Raw genomic sequence first — 10,484 nt, forward strand, 5'->3', positions numbered from 1 at the left:
GGGGCCACAGGACAAACTCCAACTGAACATCTCTAAAACAAAAGAGATGGTTCTTGATTTTCATAGGGTGCCCCTCTTGCCTCAGCCTATCATCATTGATGGCATTGAGGTAGAGGTGGTCAGAACATACAAATACTTGGGCCTACAACTGGACAATAAGTTGAACTGGTTTTCCAATATAGACAATGTGTACAAGAAAGTACAGAGTAGAATGTACTTCTTGAGGAGACTGACCTCCTTCAATGTGTGCTCTAAACTCCTGCACATGTTTTATAAGTCCATTGTGTCTACTGTAATATTTTATGCTGTTGTTTGTTGGGGGGGCAGTGCAAAGAAGAGGGACATACAGAGATTGAATCGCCTCATCCGCAGAGCTGGCTCTGTGGTCAGTGTGAGCCTGGAGTCTGTGGAGACAGTGGTGGAACAGAGGACAATGTCTAAACTCAGTTTAGTCCTGGAGAACACAAGACATCCCCTGCATACTGTTTTCTCCAACCAGAGCAGCTCCTGCAGTGACAGGTTTCTGTCACTGGGATGTTAAACTGAGAGGTTTAAAAACTCCTTTGTCCCACGGTTCATTAGGCTTCACAATGCTGTGATTTCTGGGAGGGTTAAGGGAGGGAGACGGAGTAATTAGCATTTTTAATGTATTTATTGTATTTAAGTTCTTTTACTAGACCACTTTTAATGCATGTGGATGTGAATTAATGTGTGAGTGAGACAATCTTAATTTCCCTATGGGATTAATAAAGTTTTTACCTTACCTTACCTTTTTCTTTAAACGGTTTTAGTTAGTAAGTAAAATTACTGATGGTAGGGGAGTTTATGAATAAATGTTTTCATTTGTAGTTCAAGCTTAAAATGAAAATTGTGTCAGAGTTTCACTCCATCCTGTGTTGACTGTAGGTATTTAGAATTTTGGGTAACACTTTATTTGAAGGGGGTTGAATAAGACTGACATGACACTGTCATAAACATGACATAACACCTGTCATGAACATGAATAAGCCTTCATGAATATTTACGACTGTTGTCATATAGCGTCATTTGGTAAATTATGACACTTTTAATACAAAGTTGATATTATTCAAAATGTCTTTGTTATGACAACTTGACATTAACCAAAAAATCATTACTGATAAAAAATTTGTTATAAAAGTATTACTGATTGCACTTTAAAAATTAGGTAACTTTATGTTATTAAAGGTAAAGTTTAAACAGTAATGATTGAGCACCTGCCCTTTTTGCTCCTTGCCCCAAAGTGCCCTTTTGGTCAATGTTTTTTTTTTTGTGGTTTTTTTGGTATTATTATTTTCAAAGCCCTCTTCTGACACATAATAACATGTACTAAAATTATTTTATTTATTGATTTATTAATTTATTTGTTTATTTATTTATTTTGTACAACATAATAAGCCTTCCGGTCACCTTGTTACCTTTGACCTTTTGCCCGTGACGCATGACGCAGTTGCCTCTCGCGCAGTGAGATAAGGCGGCTAACTGGAGCTCAGCATAGCGAACGATCCAAATTACAGAACAGTTTTTGGTGAATTATATTAAAAAAAACGTTTTTGGTGAACAAAGTGGAGTAGACTTGCTACTTGTCAGATGACGGAAAACGTTGTAGTAACGTTTCTGCTTCAACACGGAGTCGCGGTTTAAACAGAGAGGTAATGAAACACAACAGACACTGACAGGCCTCTACGTCTGGCTTACTCTGAAGAACTACTGAGGGGAGGAGACAGCCAGGTGAGGAAAAACTGTTCTGATCTATCGATTCAGTATTTTTATCATACAGACATTAGGCTGTTGTTGTGCTATTAGCTAGCTGCTAGCTACGACTTTGCTAGCAAAGCTAGATAAATAAAAAGCTTCTTCCCTGTGTACGAGGCACATCGCCCGTCCAAAACCTATCATCTCCATAATGGATATATGTCCAATCTTCTAATTTCCTTTGCTGCATAATGTACATTGCATTTATTCTGGCGTTAGGTAAATGTGTCTTGAAAGAGAATAGCACTTAAATAACAGTCCAACAAGGATATTCATTTAGAATTAAAAATAACTCACCCTGAATTACCATGATAGATANCTCCTGTTTTGCGTCCTGTTACTACGATTGGTGAAACCCATGGCGATGCATCAATGCGTTCAATGACTCCAGCTTTCAGGAGGCGGTTCAGTTCAGCTGAAACTGGAGCTCTCACCGCAAAGGGAAGGCGTCTAAGCTTTTGTCGTACTGGTTTAACTGTAGGATCCAGTCTTACTTTATGAATGAATGATTTCACACAGCCTATATCAGCAGCAGCAGCAGCAGCAGAGGCAAGTGATGCAGGTGATGCATCTGTTGTCATCACGGGAGCAGCAGGAGCAGTGCATGGTGGCAAAACAGCGTTTCCAGTGATGCAAATGTGCAGTGCTTCCATCAAGTCTCAGCCAAGAAGAGGAGTTCCCTGTTTTACAACAAAAAGAGTAGCTGGTGCAGTAGTAGTTCCTCTACGTGCTTCAACTTGTAAACATCCTAGAACAGGAATTGTTTTCTTAGTATAAGTAACTAAGCGAAGGTCAGGGGGACGTAGTGGTGTTCCACTGAAATGTTCTTTGTAGGTTTGCTGCGGCAGTATGGAAACTGCAGAGCCTGTATCAACAGTGAGTCGAAGAGTCTTGGTAGGTGAAGTTGTGGTGCTTAATTCAATGTCACTCTGTAGGGTTTTTGATGCATGCAAAGTGTCTCTCAAGTACAGTACAGTCAGATTTGGTAGCTGCACTTCACGGACCTGTCTTGTCTTAGATGAGCAGCAGACACGGGCAAAGTGACCAACTTTTTGGCAGAGATTACATGTAGCTTTAGCAGCTGGGCATTGGCGGAAGTTAGCCAGGTGTTTGTTTGAACCACACCTAAAACAACTTTTAGCAGAAGTCGATGTATCAGAAGGTGCCTTGGTAGGTCGAAGAACAGAATTGTTATTCTTCGTAGCTGAGAATGAACGAGACTGTATGGCTTGGACATGGCCATCGCTATTAGCTGTTAACGCTTTAGCTTGGTAAGCTGCCGATTCCATTTGTGCTGCAAGAGTAACAGTTTTATCCAGAGTCAAATCAGGTTCAAGTAGGAGTCTCTCTCTTATTCTGGAGTTGAAGATGTGTTCGACCAACTGATCACGGATCATTTCTTCGGTCTTATCATCAAAGTCACATTTAGAAGCAAGGTCACGTAGAGCAGTCACGTACTGCTCAACAGTCTCATGTGGTGATTGTGTTCGCTTTCTGAAAGCATGCCTTTCTACAACAATGTTGACTTTCGGTGTAAAGTGTTTTTCTAGAGCAGCAACAGCAGAAGAAAACGTGTCACCTGTGTTCGTTAATGAGTAGAACGTTCGTTGTCCTTCAGCTCCTAAGCAGTGCAATAAAGTCGCTCTTTTTCGGGCGTCAGGCCAAGTATTCCCTGTTGCATTAATCACGAGCAAGTAATTGTTGAACATACGCATCCACATGTTGAATGGTAGAGCAGGTTCTCCAGGGCAAGGCAAAAACAACGGCGGCGGGTGGACGTTAGCAGCCATGCTAATTCAGCAGGTAGAAAAACTTCAGCAGAAGAAAAAAAAAAACACACGCAGGATCTCTCGTCGCCAATTTGNTTTCCTGCCTCCCTGGATGTTCTCACTAAACCTCGGCCTCAACACTTCACTCTTGAATTCATTTTCTAAGTAGGAGGGTGTCGAATGGGTTAGTTGGTTGTGTGCTGTGTTGACTGTCATCAACCTGTCCGATCTGTGAATATCTCAGTCTATGTAACCCACTGTGGATCAAAATGAAATCTGGATCATTCTTTATAGAACTTTACTGTTTAAAGCTAAAACCTAATGGCTATGTTTCCATTTACAGTACATCAAAGCCCATAAGTTGAGGTGTAAGGTTTCCAGTGTCATATTTTTTTCTGCACTTAGCTTCCTAAATAATTGTATTAATTTGTGTTAGACTTTCTTTGTGTTTGCTGAACAGCTAAAAGTGACTGCTGAACATGCTTTGGCTGAAAACAATGTATTCTTTTTCAGAAGACAAAACATGTCCTTCATTTGCATGACTGATGTGATTGTTAGTGCATTTTAAAAAGAAATGAGCTAATAACTCCATGAACACATTTAAATATGATAATGCAACTTCAATCTTTCACATTAGGAATGGAAACCCATGCCCCTGTGTAGAAAACAAAACATTTAGCTCATAATTTCATAACTTATCAAGAGTTTCCGTAGATCCACTAAAGATATTCATGACACTAGCAATACCAATGGAATGTGATTAGTTTATTTCATGCAGCTATTGCTTCAAAAAATATAGATCTATTCAGAGACATGAACCACAGGGAAGATTACACATTAAGAAGTAAAAATTGGAAAGATTTAAATAAGTGGAACAATTTGTTTCTCATGAGATTTTAAAGCTGTGTAACTTATTCACAGGCAAAAAATATTAATCAGAGTAGGCACATCTGTTTAATACCTCACAGAAAAAGTGGAGACACATATCTCAAGCTCAACATCTCTACAAAGATTTTCCATCTGAGCCTTACTTAAATCCTGCAGCAGAAATAATGAGAGCAGAAAGAGACAGAAGACTGAGAGGATCCATAGAGATTAAACAAACTCAGGAGTACAGAGCTGTGAAGACTAGTTCAATCCGAGAGCCTTTCTTCAGCGGAGCAACATGTCATTGTAACTTCTGGTCCTGTTTGATCTGCTGACTCATCTGTTCTTTTAACAAAGCTACCACACCTAGTGAGGATCCTCAGTCTGGACACACAAGGCTACTAAGACGTCACATAAAAAATGATTAAATCTGTTCTGGTTTGATGTTGTCTGTCCTCTGCCCTGCCACACCTCTGCTGCAATCAGTGCAATTTCACTCACCTGTCATCTTTAGTACCTAACCCTCTCAAACCTTCCTGTTTCTGCCAGATTATTGACGCCTCCTGCAGTATTTTCCTCTCCTTGTTCTCCACAGTTTTGTCCCTGAGCCTCTGATTCTTGGACATCAATTGTTTCTGCCCCAGTCTCCAGGTTTAGTCCAACCCTTATAAACTCTGATTCATGTTAGAAGTGTTTAGTAGTGAGTACGGCTCTGTCCTGGTGTTGATTAGGGACTTGCTCCTGAATGGCCTCTTCTCTATTGCCAGAAAACAAGTCAGTCACTTTTTGATGACATTTTGCTGAAGTAAATGATGGCATGTGAGGTTGTGTGTGAAACAAATCTATCCCTGCATCTGTTTCAACAGTATCTTGATGTGACAAAGAAGCACAACTTGTTGAGCAGAGCCTTGAAGCTGCTTGATTTTTATTTTTTACACAAACTCAGAAAATAAAAGGCCATTTAAAGGCTGTTCTGCCACAGCAAGCTGCTTCTACATCCAATGCAGGATTAACTGCTCCGCCAGCTTTAGTATCTGACTAATCAATGAGGGTAGGGGTTGGGATGTAATGATTAACTCTATCTGGTGGTTCCTTAGCCTGGCTGTAGGCTGACTAAAGATCCATACTTATGCATTAGTCACCAGTGCATACATTAATATGTGAAAGTGGTTTGTCTGCAGGCATCCTGGGGAGAGAAGAGATGCCTGAGTCACTATTGATTAATCAGGTTAAGACCTCTGAAACAACTCATTTAGTTTTTAGCCAAGCTTGTGCTTCTATCTTGTAAAACATGCAGAAATTTAGACATCCAAATTAGAGTTAAGAAATAGTCCATAGTAAATGATGTTTGTTTGGACCTTACATCATTTTAAATAGAAGTGCAATAAAACAAAATAAAGGTTTTAACTAACTAGCAAAATACAGCTGTGGTTATCGGAAATAAAATGCAAAAATGACAGCAAACATGTAAGCAGCTTTAAAGTTTTACATATTTTCCAGTGTAGTTTTATTTTGTAAAAATTACACTTTAAGTCAGTAAATTTAGCAAAAATCTGATAAATTAGCATGGCTACGCTGTCAGGGTTCTGGTTTATTGTACATTCAATCCCAATAAATATTTCTAAAAAATTGGAACCACGCATGATTTCAGTTTTGTCTATACTTTTCTGTAAATATGACAAAACATGTAAATGTGTTTAATTTTTCAGTAATACTCATTTAAAAAGTGCAGTTTTGAACTTTCAAAGCTGAAAATCTTGATATGCCTAAATATACTTAACACTTACCTGTACTGGAAAACAAAGAGGAATTCTTTATCCAGAAAAGATTAGTGATGACCCTAATATTGTTTGTCTTTAATTTCTCTTCTTGAACTCTTAAGGTCAAAAATCCACCTAAACCATGGATGTCTTTTTGTCTTCTATTTGTTTTGTAAAGTGAACTGTAAAGATTTTTTGTGTGAAGGTTATTTTCAGTGGGGCTGCACAGTGGCACAGTTGGTAACGCTGTTGCCTTGCAGCAACAAGGCTCTGGGTTCAATTCCCAGCCTGGGGTCTTTCTGCATGGAGTTTGCATGTTCTCCCTGTGCATGCGTGGGTTTTCTCCAGGTACTCCAGTTTCCTCCCACAGTCCAATAACATGACTGTCAGGTTAATTGGCCTCTCCAAATTGTCCCTAGGTGTGAGTGTGTGCATGGTTGTGTGTCTCTGTGCTGGTGTAAAGACAAGACACGTTCTTGAATACATGTGCCTTTATTTAACGCAGCACATCAAGTCCAACTACCGAACGAGCACAACGCCATTATTCTTCTTAACNTTTTTGTCTTCTATTTGTTTTGTAAAGTGAACTGTAAAGATTTTTTGTGTGTGTTTTTTGTGTGAAGGTTATTTTCAGTGGGGCTGCACAGTGGCGCAGTTGGTAGAGCTGCTGCCTTGCAGCAACAAGGTTCTGGGTTTGACTCCCAGCCCCGATCCCTCTGCATGGAGCCTGCATGTTCTCCCTGTGCATGCATGGGTTTTCTCCAGGTACTCCAGTTTCCTCCCACAGTCCAATAACATGACTGTCAGGTTAATTGGCCTCTCCAAATTGTCCCTAGGTGTGTGTGTGTGTGTGCATGGTTGTTTGTCCTGTGTCTCTCTGTGTTGCCCTGCAACAGACTGGCGACCTGGTGACCCCGCCTCTCACCTGGAACGTTAGCTGGAGGCACAAGCACCTCTCCTGACCCCACTAAGGGACAAGGGTGTAAAGAAAATGGATGGATATTTTCAGTGTTTTAGGTTTTAACAGTTTGGCTTTAACTTTTTGAAAACATATTGAAGACTCAGTAATGATGATAATGTGATATCTGTAGTATATAGTTTTGTACACATGACATCAGATTGAAGTGATTTAAAATGTGTGTACATACAGTACGTGTACTGAGAAGGTTTGTGTTAAGATTAAAGTAGTTCAGTTATAGAACCTGTGATAATTTTGGTTTGTGAACATGGGAGAATTAGGTTGGATTAAATGAGCTCATGCTTCTTCCTGTTCCTTTTCAGGCATTAGCTGAACACATTAAAGTGGCTGCACATGTTCAAAATAAAACATTCAATTATTCATTTCAAAAAACAAATTTAAGTAGAAGATAAATTCTCATTTAAAACTGTAATGCTTTGCAAGTGGAAAGTATGAAGATATTTTGATAAGAGTGAAATCTTCCCATTGAAGTTGTAGATCAGATGATTGTTGTGTGTTTGATGATGGTGCTTAACTGTACGATGGCATCCCAGTGTCTGTCTGCTGTCAGATGCGGAGCATTAATGTGTCTCATGTGACAAAGCTAAGCAGCGACAGCAGCGGACACGTCAGGCAGCAAACTGCAGGACAACAAAACACAGCTGACCCTGCTCAGATTGGATTTACCGCAAGGCTGGATCCAGCCACTACTAGACATGATGGATTATTGTAATGGCCACCTCCACGGCCTCTTTGTCATGTTTAAATGGCAATATATCTCAGGCGGAAGGAGGGGATTTAGGAATGGGAAGCTGAGGAGGCAAATGATGTGTTTGAGGTGTAAATAAAAATGGACTGACGTGGTGATGAGCTGCAGGTGCCTCTGCTGCTCACAACCCAACATGTTATCACTATTGATTGTATTTCATAATGGGTAGCAATGAGCAGCTATTAAAACATATTTATTTGACTGGAGGATCCAGTTTGGCACACATATACATATGCACATACACACACACGTGCATTTAATAACTAACAAAAGTCATGTTTTTTATTTCTTTATACTAAGCTATCTCTAGTCTCTAAATCTCTATGATCAAATCAAATCCAGTCCACTGTGATGTGAAATAAAATGTATTAAATGCCAACACACTTTAGGAGCCACGTTTCACTGATGAGGGCTCAGGTGTGTGAGCGATGTTGAAGAGACTCCTGGAGAGGAGCAGTGCATCAGCACATCAAGCCCTAATAGCTAGAATTCAACTATTTATTTGTGGGGACTCATGTCCTTCCGTAATGTATGGAGGTATCTAAAATATCAAACGGTCATGTTAACAGGAGTATGACTGCGGTGCATCAGAAAACATCGTTATGATAAAGAGGAAATATCAGCCAGGGAAGCAGCAGGGTAATAAATGACCATGGTGAGATAAAGGTGGTGAGAAACTCTGCAGCTGTTACAGCTGGACAACATTAACAGAGACTTGGCGTTTCCCTGTAGAGTCTCACTAGTTTTCAGCTGCTTTATCTGCAGCCTCTTCACACCAGCTAGTGATTAAGTGTTCAGCTCTTTAAACTAAAAAGGCCAACCATTCCACTCTTATCATCAACAACTCTGTGAGGGAAGGTGAGTTCCCACGAAACAACTTGTTCAAATCTAGAAGGACTGGAGTTTTTGTGTCCAGATATGTTTATCGTTCAGCAAAAAGTTTATTCACTACAAACTTGAGTTTGTAAAAAGAACCAAAAAAAAAANTTTTTTGTGTGAAGGTTATTTTCAGTGGGGCTGCACAGTGGCACAGTTGGTAACGCTGTTGCCTTGCAGCAACAAGGCTCTGGGTTCAATTCCCAGCCTGGGGTCTTTCTGCATGGAGTTTGCATGTTCTCCCTGTGCATGCGTGGGTTTTCTCCAGGTACTCCAGTTTCCTCCCACAGTCCAATAACATGACTGTCAGGTTAATTGGCCTCTCCAAATTGTCCCTAGGTGTGAGTGTGTGCATGGTTGTGTGTCTCTGTGCTGGTGTAAAGACAAGACACGTTCTTGAATACATGTGCCTTTATTTAACGCAGCACATCAAGTCCAACTACCGAACGAGCACAACGCCATTATTCTTCTTAACGTCATCTCACTTACTCATCCTACCGTTTCTCACCCACGCCTACCAGCGGCTCCACCTAGTGGCATGGAGTAGTATTACACAACACAACATTTCCTCCCTTGTTAAGGTTTAAACTTCCTCTAAAGTATACTTGAACAGAATTTGCTGAGTACAACCTATTATCCAAATGCACTTGAAATTATCTGCATATTTGTAGCAACAGAAATATAAAACAAATGTACTAATAAAGATTACATAACCCTTTAAACTTTAACTAGATTTTCTCTCAATATTTCTGTAATAAAACAAATTAACCCGCGTTAGTAACCAGTAGATGAAATAACATTTTATCAATGAAAGTCAGTAAATATAACTTTACGAAACAGTTATGTTTCTACATAACTTTTAAGACATAACAAAGTCTCTGTGCCAACCGGGTTTGTATTTTGCACGTGGGAGCTTCCTATGAGGAAGTGAATCAGGCCGAGCCTTTTCCAGTCCTGTCATAGTAGAGTCTTGTCCAGAAACTGGAGTGCACCGTGCAAGGTGGGATGCATTCCAATTCCTTCCGTCACTCAGCATGAAGGTGTGTTTACCTTTAATCTTTGTGATGGTTGCAGGAGGGGTAAACTTAGGGTGACCTTTTGGAACATGTAATGGATTCCGTATCCTCACCCTCTCTCCTATCTGGAATGAAGGTACTCTTGCACCGCGCTTGGCATCAGCATAGCATTTCATTTTGGTTTGCTGTTTCAGAACTTCATGTTGTGCCTTGTCGTGCAGTGGAGATGTAGCAGGAGGCAAAGGGAGTATGTTCAGTTTAGTACGCATTTTCCTCCCAAAGAGAAGTTCGTACGGAGAGGTGGATGTAGTTGCATGAGGTGTTGCACGGTATACTTGAAGCCATTCTGAGACAGTGTCTTTCCACGACGTAGACTGTTGTATTGCAGTTTGAATGCAGGTGCGGAGAGCACGATGAAACCTTTCAACGGCACCATTGGCAGCAGGGTAGTAGACAGATGTTCTGGTGTGAGATATTCCTCTATTCTGGAGGAATGATGAGAAGGCTCCAGATGTAAACTGAGTGCCATTGTCTGTAACAATGTTCTCAGGGTTGCCATGACGACTGAAAACGGTTGATAAGAACTGAATAACATCATTCGTAGTGACAGTATGTGAGAAAGCAAGTTCAGGCCATTTAGAATAATAATCAGTCAATGTAATAGCAAATCTGCAAGACGGAATAGCNTTTGTCTTT

Source organism: Poecilia formosa, unplaced genomic scaffold (genome assembly GCF_000485575.1).
Source record: "Poecilia formosa unplaced genomic scaffold, Poecilia_formosa-5.1.2 Scaffold343, whole genome shotgun sequence".
Classification (NCBI taxonomy): Eukaryota; Metazoa; Chordata; class Actinopteri; order Cyprinodontiformes; family Poeciliidae; genus Poecilia; species Poecilia formosa.